The sequence below is a fragment of the Hemicordylus capensis genome, chromosome 5 (assembly GCF_027244095.1).
Source record: "Hemicordylus capensis ecotype Gifberg chromosome 5, rHemCap1.1.pri, whole genome shotgun sequence".
In the NCBI taxonomy this organism is placed as follows: Eukaryota; Metazoa; Chordata; class Lepidosauria; order Squamata; family Cordylidae; genus Hemicordylus; species Hemicordylus capensis.
In genome coordinates, this window is record NC_069661.1 from 251,034,539 (window position 1) to 251,047,487 (window position 12,949).

At 42.2% G+C, this 12,949-nt stretch overlaps 2 long non-coding RNA genes across 2 annotated transcripts; one reads left to right on the plus strand and one right to left on the minus strand.

Annotated features, from left to right (window-relative positions):
• Positions 1-444: 444 nt before the first annotated feature.
• LOC128327899 (uncharacterized) lies at positions 445-2,196 on the plus strand. The gene is made up of 2 exons (XR_008308866.1): positions 445-657; positions 749-2,196. It is a non-coding gene; the product is annotated as an uncharacterized LOC128327899 (long non-coding RNA).
• A 7,678-nt stretch (positions 2,197-9,874) lies between these two features.
• LOC128327821 (uncharacterized) lies at positions 9,875-11,598 on the minus strand. Its single transcript, XR_008308806.1, has 2 exons — positions 11,420-11,598; positions 9,875-11,322 (listed from the first exon to the last, which is right to left on the minus strand). It is a non-coding gene; the product is annotated as an uncharacterized LOC128327821 (long non-coding RNA).
• Positions 11,599-12,949: the final 1,351 nt, after the last annotated feature.

Consider the following 12,949-nt stretch of genomic DNA (forward strand, 5'->3'; position numbering starts at 1 on the left):
GCTCCAGAATACTAGATTGTCCTATAAAGCATATTGGGCAGCATCCAGATTAACTCAGTCATAACTAAGTGCTAGTAGTATTATATACATACCTGGGAGGAGCCTAAGTAAGGGCAAGTGAAGCCACAGACTAAGTAAGGGCAAGAAATATGGGCAGAGTGAAGTCAGAGCCTAGTAAGGGCAAGATGTCATCAAGCCCCGCCCATTGAAGGGCAAGATGTCATCAATCCCCTCCCACTGATGGGCATGACATCACCACAGTAGGGAGGCGTTGTAAACCCTCCAGAGAACATGCCCAGGCATGCCCAGAGCCTCCTGTACCATGAGCCCTACCCACCTGACATGTGAGGACCAATAGGAAGGAGTTCCCAGCCAGCCGTTCAAGGCTCATAGTGTTGCTCCTACAAGGCTTGTAGCATAGCCCCCTTTGCATAAAGGTAACAATTCTACGGTTTGCTTGTGGGTTTGATGATGGGATCTCCTCAGAGCCCGAATTTGGCAACAAATCAGCCAGAGTCGACACCTAAGCCAAGAAAACGCCATATTAGCACCAGTTCAGATGATGAAGGACCTCCTGTGAAAACCTATGCTGAAGAACCAGCGGAGACAAGGGAAATATGGCAAGAGATCCTGGCAACCATGGCAGCTGAGCCACAGGTAAATATATTTGACAGGCTAGGTTTTGAAGCTGTGTGTGTGTGTGTGAAAAAGGACATTAAACTAATAGTCTTTTCTTTTCTCCCTTTAGAATTCAGCACTTGTGCAAACTCTGAAACGCTCTCGCATAGCAATGCAGAAATTCTTGGGCCTGGATATCAATGAAGAGCCCTATAGTACCTGGGCGGAGCCTAAGTAAGGGCAAAGTGAAGCCATAGCCTAGTAAGGGCAAGGAACTATGGGCAAGGTAAAGCCAGAGCCTAGTAAGGGCGAGTTGAAGCCCTGCCCTTCGAAGGGCATGATGACATCACAGCAGGAAGGAGCCGAAAGCTTCTAACTAAGGGCAGGTTGAAGCCACAGCCTCCTAAGGGTATAGTGAGACCCTGTGGAGAGCGTCCACAGAGCATGCCCAGGCAGACCCCCATGTCCAGGCATGTTCAGACATGCCCAGAGCAGATGCAGAACAAACACCCATGTTTGGACATCAGCCCCCCACCCCCCCCGAACAGGTCTGTGTATGTTCAGACATGCACAGAGCAAGGGTTAGGCCAGGCCTGCACAACATAAGGCCCGGGGACCAGATCAGGCCCTCAGGGACTTTTTTGTGGGTCCACTGATTGTCACAACTTGCAGCAACAGCACCCCAAGGCCACTCTTTGGGTTAGTTCCCTCTTCTTCATCTTTTCATCCTCTGCCCTCTCTGAAACTGCCTGACAGCACCATCCTGTGCATGTTTACTTGGAAATATTTACTTAGTTTACTCCTAAGTAAGCACGACTAGGATTGCAACATGAAATCGACAGCAATTTAGAAAGAGGAGAGGATTTTGCATTTGTTTGGGGCTGGCATTTTTTAAGGGAGATCTCACTAGATGCCCCAGTGACTGAGCAAGGACAGGCTCTATTTTCTGGCCATGATTCTTAGTTAAAATTGTGGGTCCCTTGCCAAAGGGGGGAAAGATCCACAACTATCTAATAATTGCTTGCATTAATATTTTTAATAATTAATTTTAATTCAATAATGTGCTGAAAATTGACCTTGACCACTGAACACCATTGTGGTTGGTTCCAGCCCATCAAAACATTTGAATTGTGTACCCCCCGGGTTAGCCCCAGAGCAGGGTTGTTATTTTTGTAGAGAGAAAATAAAATGCTCTTCAGATTAACTCAATAGGGTATATTCTAGATTTTAAGAACTCATACACATTAACTTTGTACTATGGATTCTGAAGTTGAAAGTTTTCCCCCTTTAAAAAGAAAAGTTGCCCTGCAATTAATGCTGGATCATCTTTTCTTTGTCTCTGTGATGAGGCTAGCCTGGAGTTTTATCCTGAGAGGCCCCTGAAACATCAGCCCTATCCATCCTCAGCACTGTACTTCCAGTGACTGTTGCTGGTGTGTATCTTATGTTTCTTTTTAGATTGTGATCCCTTTGGGGACAGGGATCCATCTCATTTATTTATTATTTCTCTGTGTAAACCTCCCTGTGCCATTTTTGGAAGGGTGGTATAGAAATTGAATAAATAAATAACTAAAAATGCTTTTTGTGTGTGATGTATAAGTAGGACAATTTCATACATTCTGATAAGTACAGCTTCTTAAAAACATTAAAATCATGATCTCTTTCGTTATGCAGTGACAATGCCTTGCTGTCTAAGAAACAAGGCTTTTTTTAAAAAAAAAAAATAACCAGTTCTCCAAAAAACTGGTAGGACTGGGCCCTTCAAATGGTGTGGTCTAACCGTTAAGTGTTCATCAGATCAATGACCACTAGAGGCTTTTGATGTGTGTGTGTGTGTGTGTGTGCGCGCGTGCATGCACAGGTAGGCTGACAGATGCAATTTCTATTTATCTGACGCTTGGTGGTGGGGTGGGAGTTTGTATTTTGTGTATTCACTAGGAAATGAGAGTTCTGGTTCTTTAGAAATCAACTAACACACACTAATTAAATGCATCAAAATTACTGACCAAGACTAAGTCCTATTGAGGACAGAGAAAGCAAGCAAGCAAGCAAGAATGAAAGATTAAGAGCAGTGACAAGGACTAGTTGTGAAACTGTGTCAAAGGAGAAGGGAAAAACTGTTTCTGAGGCCAAGGAAATCTAGATGGTTAAAAAGTGACAAGAACACAGGGTGGGGGTGGGGAGAACCGAGTTAGCGATGGGCCAAGTTGAGGAAGCAGAGGCAGTATAATTGTCCTTATTCAAGGTAATGCCTAATCCAGGCTAATTCATATCAGAGTTAGAGATGTACGAAGAAGGGGGGGGAGGGAGGGGGGAGAGATTTGTTAAAAACGGAAGCAAAGAAACAGTGACAAGGACTAGGCGCAAAACTGTGTCAGAGATGGAAAGGGGAGAGAGATCCTAGTTAGGGGACAGGTCTAGGCTTTGTAGATGTGAAGTAGAATCAAAGAAAGTTTGAGATACCACAGTCTACAGAACTGTGGTTTTTAAAGATATGCTTGCGCTACAAAGACACCTGTAAGAGTGTCTAGCACTAAGAGATAATGTACATTGCATTAATAGTTCACTGAGAACTTCCAATTAAATAGAGGCAGTCATCAGATCAAGCCGGGGTCTGTATTGCCCTAGTCACTAACATTCTAACTAAGAATCACTGGAAAACAAACAGACTAGCTAATACCTCCCAAGAGAAATTATAAGAAATTAAATTATTTCTTATAAAAGTCCATTTTCTCTTCTATAAAACAAATCCTTTTTAAAAAAAGAAATTAAATTTGTTGACAAAACAATTACATATCAGACCATTTCTCTCTCTGTGTGTGTGTGTGTGTGTGTGTGTGTGTGTGTGTGTGTGTGTAAAAATGAAAATTGTGTGGGCGTACTGAAGTGAATTGATTGCTGCTTCCTGCTTGTATGCACAATGACATATCTGTGTGCATTCATCTTCCATGATGGAGCTACATACAAGATTCATGCTTGGACATGTAGGATATTTCATCAGGTGTGTAGGCCAGACCTTATGCATGTAGAGCCATTCACTTTCCTTACAAAAGAACAGTGAACAACTAAATAGCAATATGATGTGTGTGTACGTGTGTGTTAAATACATCTTGTATGTTGTATATAACATAATGTATGCTGACTCTGCTGTACATATCATATGTCTTTAAGATTGTTTGTTTTCTCATCAACAGTACAGAATTATCCAATCTAAACACTTTAGAATCAATTCTGGTTTTTTGGGCTCTGTACTATATTTTATGTGTTTTCCAAAGCAGCCAATCATTGTCTGCTCTAGATCCACACAAAAACAAGTGCCTGCTTTTTGAAGTATGAAAGGTCTTTTCCTCTAAAAGATGAGTATGGATAACTATAAGATAGCTCACAGGCAGCCGGGGAGCTCCCAGCCTGATGTTCCTAAGCTCAGGAGAGGGTTTACAAAGCGTACTAGTACTCCAGAGAGTCGGTGCTGTGTAGTGCCTAGAGTGTCAGACTAGGAAGGGCATTTGCTCTTCTTGGCTTAACCTACCTCACAGGGTTGTTGTGCAGATACAATGAGGGAACACGACCTTGAGTTCCTTGGAAGAAGGGGCAGGGTATAAATCTCATACATACATACATATGGTAGCATGTTCATAGTTTGCCAGGGAGGATACTTGTTTGAATTTAGACCCTTAATATAATGCCACGCATGCAGATGTGTCAAAATTAACTCAGTGAAAAAGATTAACAGGGTGTTTCAAAAAATTAGTCAGTTTACAAACGTCTGATTCTTCAGAGCTGCCTGACAGTTTGGTACCAACTTGTCTGTAAGCAATAGTTTTTGCTTCTGCAGATGAGTTTGTCTGAGACAGCTCTGTAGGATCAACATCTGAATCTGACTGTGTATCATCAGAGCATGGCTTCCTACCCCCTCCCCACAGAGTGGCACATATCTCATTGCTATAGGCATACAGGAAATCAGTTTTAATATCATTCACAAAGGCCAGCATTCCAGATAGCTCAGGATCGGTTTACAGCAACACCAGCTAGTTCGAAAAACAAGAGTTAGAAAACTCCACCTCACAGGCAGCCCACCTCACAGGGTTGTTGCAGTAAGTCTAACTTGAAACAAATAACTAAAACCTAAAAGGATAATATTATTATTTAAGACGACAGGAGGGACCCAATTTAAATTATCACAGGCTACAGGGAAGTGGGGGGGGCAGGGAATACACAAAACTACAGCAAGTTCTAAAAACAAGAAAAACAAGAGTTAGAAAACTCCACCTCACAGGCAGCCCACCTCACAGGGTTGTTGTAGTAAGTCTAACTTGAAACAAATAACTAAAACTTAAAAGGATAATATTATTATTTTTAAAAAACCACACATGAATTAATAATGCCTTTCGTGAGAAAAGCCTTTTCACATAGGAAAAGATCAGGATCAAAGGACACATGGTTGAGGAAAGCTAGCATGGTGAAGTGACCCCATTTAAGACGACAGGAGGGACCCAATTTAAATTATCCCAGGCTACAGGGAAGTGGGGGGGGCAGGGAATACACAAAACTATTTAGGCAATTAAAAATACTGTAGGAGAGATCAGAGCCTCTCGGATCCGATAAGAAAAATGACCATGTACTTACCGCTTGTGGTCTTCACAGAGACAAAGAGGGAAAATTCTGGTGTACCTCAAGACATTAAGCCTTGGTGGGGTTGGGCAGGGCCCGCTTTCTGTTTGTTATCATGCTGAAACACTGAACAGACACACCCCAGCCACAAAGTTTGAAGGGGCCCAGCTTTTAAAACAAGTTTGCAGAGCCCTTTCTAGTCTAACCCACCACCGTCATAGGTTCTCTTACAATTTAAATTAAAGATCTATCCATGACATCTCTAGTTTCACAGCTGAGTCTGGGCTGTATAATGGGGGGCATGTTGTGTGGGGGTGAATTGTATAGAAGTGAAGAGTTTTGAGGATCATTTACAAGATTTACAATTAAAATACAGTTTCGTTTTAAATTGCCCCCATTTGTGTTAATGAACTTAAAGGAAATGGGGGTGGGAGGTAAGACATTAATAACTTGTTCCTAACAAGGAACATTTTAGCATTTATAAGTAATATGTTCTTATCGCCAGGACGGGATTAAGCTAGTGGTTAAGCTAGTCTCAAAGCGGTTTACATAGAAAAATAAAGAGTGTTTAGATGATTCTCTGTCTCCAAAGGGCTCACACTCTCAAAAGAAAAAAGTGGTAGGCACCAGCAACAGCCACTGGACAAATGCTGTGCCGTGCCTTCTCTGAAAAGGCACATTTAGCAGAAAAGGGATATTTTATCTAACATGGACCAAATAAAACAGATAAAGTTTTAACTTTAATTCCCAGTGGGAAGCCAGACTTACGGGGCCCTCGAAAACGTGGGGCCCATAGCAAATGCTACATTTGCTACTACACTAATCCGCCATAGCTTATTGCCCTGCCATAAAGGAAAGGCTGAGTTCAGCCACATGACCATTTTATAAACCACTAAGGTTTGCCCATGGTTTATTTAATTTTCTATCTTGGCTTTATTTATTTATTTATTTATTTATAACATTTGTATACTACCCTAAACACAAGTCTTCTGGGTAGTTTACAACAAAACAATAAACACAACAAATAAAAAAGTTAAAACATTACAACAATTTAAAATTTAACACATTAAAACTATTAAAAACACAAAACAGTATCTAATTAAAAGCTTGGGTGAACAAATGTGTCTTGACTGCCTTTTTGAAAGTTGTAAGAGATGGGGAAGATCGTATTTCAGCAGGAAGCCTGGTCCAAAGCCTCAGGGCAGCAATGGAGAAGACCCTTCCCACCCTGAGCAGCCACCAGATGAACTAGTGGCAACTGCTGACGAACCTCTCCTGATTATCTCAGTGGGCGGTGTGGTTCATATTGAAGAAGACCGTTCTGAAATGTTAAGGCTAGTGTATGCCTTGAATAAAGAAAAATTGCACTTGGAAATTTTGAAACAAAATTCCCCCCAAACTTTTCCATAACTTGACCCCCACTCCAATAATAAAAACTGATTACTGAAACTTTTGGATAGATGAAGGGGTCAGCAATTTTGAGGGGATGATGGGATCAGAAATCTTGATCTTGAAGCATTTTGGCACTAAACATGTTGCGCATGAAGATATTGTACATAATCCTTTATGCATTTAATAAGGGTTGTGACTGAGACACATTTCAAGGGGATTAATACTCTTTGACCTTCCAAATATTGGATTATACCCAGTTCTGAATATCCAGAACTATATGTAGGCTTTCTTTCTTTCTTTCTTTCATTTTGGCTAGAGGGTCTTTTGTATGACCTATGTGATGATAGAAGATATGGGGGGCAGAGAAAAGGCTCTGCATACTTGTTTTAAAAGCTGGGCCCCTTCAAACTTTGTGGCTGGGGTGTGTCTGTTCAGTGTTTCAGCATGATAACAACCAGAAAGCGGGCCCTGCCCAACCCCACCAAGGCTTAATGTCTTGAGGTACACCAGAGTTTTCCCTCTTTGTCTCTGTGAAGACCACAAGCGGTAAGTACATGGTCATTTTTCTTATCGGATCCGAGAGGCTCTGATCTCTCCTACAGTATTTTTAATTGCCTAAATAGTTTTGTGTATTCCCTGCCCCCCCCCACTTCCCTGTAGCCTGTGATAATTTAAATTGGGTCCCTCCTGTCATCTTAAATAATAATATTATCCTTTTAGGTTTTAGTTCTTTGTTTCAAGTTAGACTTACTGCAACAACCCTGTGAGGTGGGCTGCCTGTGAGGTGGAGTTTTCTAACTCTTGTTTTTCGAACTAGCTGGTGTTGCTGTAAACCGATCCTGAGCTATCTGGAATGCTGGCCTTTGTGAATGATATTAAAACTGATTTCCTGTATGCCTATAGCAATGAGATATGTGCCACTCTGTGGGGAGGGGGTAGGAAGCCATGCTCTGATGATACACAGTCAGATTCAGATGTTGATCCTACAGAGCTGTCTCAGACAAACTCATCTGCAGAAGCAAAAACTATTGCTTACAGACAAGTTGGTACCAAACTGTCAGGCAGCTCTGAAGAATCAGACGTTTGTAAACTGACTAATTTTTTGAAACACCCTGTTAATCTTTTTCACTGAGTTAATTTTGACACATCTGCATGCGTGGCATTATATTAAGGGTCTAAATTCAAACAAGTATCCTCCCTGGCAAACTATGAACATGCTACCATATGTATGTATGTATGAGATTTATACCCTGCCCCTTCTTCCAAGGAACTCAAGGTCGTGTTCCCTCATTGTATCTGCACAACAACCCTGTGAGGTAGGTTAAGCCAAGAAGAGCAAATGCCCTTCCTAGTCTGACACTCTAGGCACTACACAGCACCGACTCTCTGGAGTACTAGTACGCTTTGTAAACCCTCTCCTGAGCTTAGGAACATCAGGCTGGGAGCTCCCCGGCTGCCTGTGAGCTATCTTATAGTTATCCATACTCATCTTTTAGAGGAAAAGACCTTTCATACTTCAAAAAGCAGGCACTTGTTTTTGTGTGGATCTAGAGCAGACAATGATTGGCTGCTTTGGAAAACACATAAAATATAGTACAGAGCCCAAAAAACCAGAATTGATTCTAAAGTGTTTAGATTGGATAATTCTGTACTGTTGATGAGAAAACAAACAATCTTAAAGACATATGATATGTACAGCAGAGTCAGCATACATTATGTTATATACAACATACAAGATGTATTTAACACACACGTACACACACATCATATTGCTATTTAGTTGTTCACTGTTCTTTTGTAAGGAAAGTGAATGGCTCTACATGCATAAGGTCTGGCCTACACACCTGATGAAATATCCTACATGTCCAAGCATGAATCTTGTATGTAGCTCCATCATGGAAGATGAATGCACACAGATATGTCATTTTACATACAAGCAGGAAGCAGCAATCAATTCACTTCAGTACGCCCACACAATTTTCATTTTTACACACACACACACACACACACACACACACATACACAGAGAGAAATGGTCTGATATGTAATTGTTTTGTCAACAAATTTAATTTCTTTTTTTTTAAAGGATTTGTTTTATAGAAGAGAAAATGGACTTTTATAAGAAATAATTTAATTTCTTATAATTTCTCTTGGGAGGTATTAGCTAGTCTGTTTGTTTTCCAGTGATTCTTAGTTAGAATGTTAGTGACTAGGGCAATACAGACCCCGGCTTGATCTGATGACTGCCTCTATTTAATTGGAAGTTCTCAGTGAACTATTAATGCAATGTACATTATCTCTTAGTGCTAGACACTCTTACAGGTGTCTTTGTAGCGCAAGCATATCTTTAAAAACCACAGTTCTGTAGACTGTGGCATCTCAAACTTTCTTTGATTCTACTTCACATCTACAAAGCCTAGACCTGTCCCCTAACTAGGATCTCTCTCCCCTTTCCATCTCTGACACAGTTTTGCGCCTAGTCCTTGTCACTGTTTCTTTGCTTCCGTTTTTAACAAATCTCTCCCCCCTCCCTCCCCCCCCTTCTTCGTACATCTCTAACTCTGATATGAATTAGCCTGGATTAGGCATTACCTTGAATAAGGACAATTATACTGCCTCTGCTTCCTCAACCTGGCCCATCGCTAACTCGGTTCTCCCCACCCCCACCCTGTGTTCTTGTCACTTTTTAACCATCTAGATTTCCTTGGCCTCAGAAACAGTTTTTCCCTTCTCCTTTGACACAGTTTCACAACTAGTCCTTGTCACTGCTCTTAATCTTTCATTCTTGCTTGCTTGCTTGCTTTCTCTGTCCTCAATAGGACTTAGTCTTGGTCAGTAATTTTGATGCATTTAATTAGTGTGTGTTAGTTGATTTCTAAAGAACCAGAACTCTCATTTCCTAGTGAATACACAAAATACAAACTCCCACCCCACCACCAAGCGTCAGATAAATAGAAATTGCATCTGTCAGCCTACCTGTGCATGCACGCGCACACACACACACATCAAAAGCCTCTAGTGGTCATTGATCTGATGAACACTTAACGGTTAGACCACACCATTTGAAGGGCCCAGTCCTACCAGTTTTTTGGAGAACTGGTTATTTTAAAAAAAAGAAAAGAAAAAGCCTTGTTTCTTAGACAGCAAGGCATTGTCACTGCATAACGAAAGAGATCATGATTTTAATGTTTTTAAGAAGCTGTACTTATCAGAATGTATGAAATTGTCCTACTTATACATCACACACAAAAAGCATTTTTAGTTATTTATTTATTCAATTTCTATACCACCCTTCCAAAAATGGCACAGGGAGGTTTACACAGAGAAATAATAAATAAATGAGATGGATCCCTGTCCCCAAAGGGATCACAATCTAAAAAGAAACATAAGATACACACCAGCAACAGTCACTGGAGGTACAGTGCTGAGGATGGATAGGGCTGATGTTTCAGGGGCCTCTCAGGATAAAACTCCAGGCTAGCCTCATCACAGAGACAAAGAAAAGATGATCCAGCATTAATTGCAGGGCAACTTTTCTTTTTAAAGGGGGAAAACTTTCAACTTCAGAATCCATAGTACAAAGTTAATGTGTATGAGTTCTTAAAATCTAGAATATACCCTATTTAGTTAATCTGAAGAGCATTTTATTTTCTCTCTACAAAAATAACAACCCTGCTCTGGGGCTAACCCGGGGGGTACACAATTCAAATGTTTTGATGGGCTGGAACCAACCACAATGGTGTTCAGTGGTCAAGGTCAATTTTCAGCACATTATTGAATTAAAATTAATTATTAAAAATATTAATGCAAGCAATTATTAGATAGTTGTGGATCTTTCCCCCCTTTGGCAAGGGACCCACAATTTTAACTAAGAATCATGGCCAGAAAATAGAGCCTGTCCTTGCTCAGTCACTGGGGCATCTAGTGAGATCTCCCTTAAAAAATGCCAGCCCCAAACAAATGCAAAATCCTCTCCTCTTTCTAAATTGCTGTCGATTTCATGTTGCAATCCTAGTCGTGCTTACTTAGGAGTAAACTAAGTAAATATTTCCAAGTAAACATGCACAGGATGGTGCTGTCAGGCAGTTTCAGAGAGGGCAGAGGATGAAAAGATGAAGAAGAGGGAACTAACCCAAAGAGTGGCCTTGGGGTGCTGTTGCTGCAAGTTGTGACAATCAGTGGACCCACAAAAAAGTCCCTGAGGGCCTGATCTGGTCCCCGGGCCTTATGTTGTGCAGGCCTGGCCTAACCCTTGCTCTGTGCATGTCTGAACATACACAGACCTGTTCGGGGTGTGTGGGGGGCTGATGTCCAAACATGGGTGTTTGTTCTGCATCTGCTCTGGGCATGTCTGAACATGCCTGGACATGGGGGTCTGCCTGGGCATGCTCTGTGGACGCTCTCCACAGGGTCTCACTATACCCTTAGGAGGCTGTGGCTTCAACCTGCCCTTAGTTAGAAGCTTTCGGCTCCTTCCTGCTGTGATGTCATCATGCCCTTCGAAGGGCAGGGCTTCAACTCGCCCTTACTAGGCTCTGGCTTTACCTTGCCCATAGTTCCTTGCCCTTACTAGGCTATGGCTTCACTTTGCCCTTACTTAGGCTCCGCCCAGGTACTATAGGGCTCTTCATTGATATCCAGGCCCAAGAATTTCTGCATTGCTATGCGAGAGCGTTTCAGAGTTTGCACAAGTGCTGAATTCTAAAGGGAGAAAAGAAAAGACTATTAGTTTAATGTCCTTTTGCACACACACACACACACACACAGCTTCAAAACCTAGCCTGTAAAATATATTTACCTGTGGCTCAGCTGCCATGGTTGCCAGGATCTCTTGCCATATTTCCCTTGTCTCAGCTTGTTCTTCAGCATAGGTTTTCACAGGAGGTCCTTCATCATCTGAACTGGTGCTAATATGGCGTTTTCTTGGCTTAGGTGTAGAATCTGGCTGATTTGTTGCCAAATTCGGGCTCTGAGGAGATCCCATCATCAAACCCACAAGCAAACAGTAGAATTGTTACCTTTATGCAAAGGGGGCTATGCTACAAGCCTTGTAGGATACTCCATGCAGCAGCAACACTATAAGCCTTGAACGGCTGGCTGGGAACTCCTTCCTATTGGTCCTCACATGTCAGGTGGGTAGGGCTCATGGTACAGGAGGCTCTGGGCATGCCTGGGCATGTTCTCTGGAGGGTTTACAACGCCTCCCTACTGTGGTGATGTCATGCCCATCAGTGGGAGGGGATTGATGACATCTTGCCCTTCAATGGGCGGGGCTTGATGACGTCTTGCCCTTACTAGGCTCTGACTTCACTCTGCCCATATTTCTTGCCCTTACTTAGTCTGTGGCTTCACTTGCCCTTACTTAGGCTCCTCCCAGGTATGTATATAATACTACTAGTGCTACTGAAATTAATGGGATTTAGCAAGTCATCACTAACTCATCTCATCCATTTCAGTGATGCTTAGTAATGACTAGTTTGGTTGCCACTCATTGTTGTTGACATGGACCACAATCTTCTTTGATGACCTCATGCAGATGATTATGGCTTCTATGCCCTTCCAAATCACTTAATGTACAGTACTCAAATTGTGGGGAAATAACTAAGGGGTGCTACAAACCTCATCTTCCAACTCCCCTCAATTTAGCCGTAGCATGCTTCCCATGACCTCCTAAAAAATAAAAGGAGCTAAGGAGACTAGAACAAAAGGTAAAGGGGCAGGGAAGCCTGTAATACTGGGATTCAGATCCAAGTGTCTGATGTGGAGGTGTCCAGCAATTCCTCTTTTGTGGTTAGGCTGCATCAGTTCCAGTTTGTGACTCCTGAGGATGTGGATAAGCACAGCTTGGAACAGTACAGCCTACCAATGGTCTGACTCTGTATAAGGCAGCTTCCTTTGTTCCTATGTCCCTATGAAGGAAGAGCATAGGAAGCTGCCATATACTGAGTCGGATCTTTGGTCTGTCTAGCTCAGTATTGTCTTCACAGACTGGCAGCGGCTTCTCCAAGGCTGCAGGCAGGAATCTCTCTCAGCCCTATCTTGGAGATGTTGCCAGGGAGCGAACTTGGAACCTTCTGAGGCTCTTCCCAGAGCGGCTCCATCCCCTGAGGGCAATATCTTACAATGCCCACATTTCTAGTCTCCCATTCATATGCAACCAGGGTGGACCCTGCTTAGCTAAGGGGACAAGTCATGCTTGCTACCACAAGACCAGCTACCACAAGAGCAGAGTGTAATTGTAATGAATTAAGGCAATGAAAAGAAGCATTAATGTAGTTCAAACCGAGTCAACAGACAATAAACACTTATTAGATGTACAATGCAGTAT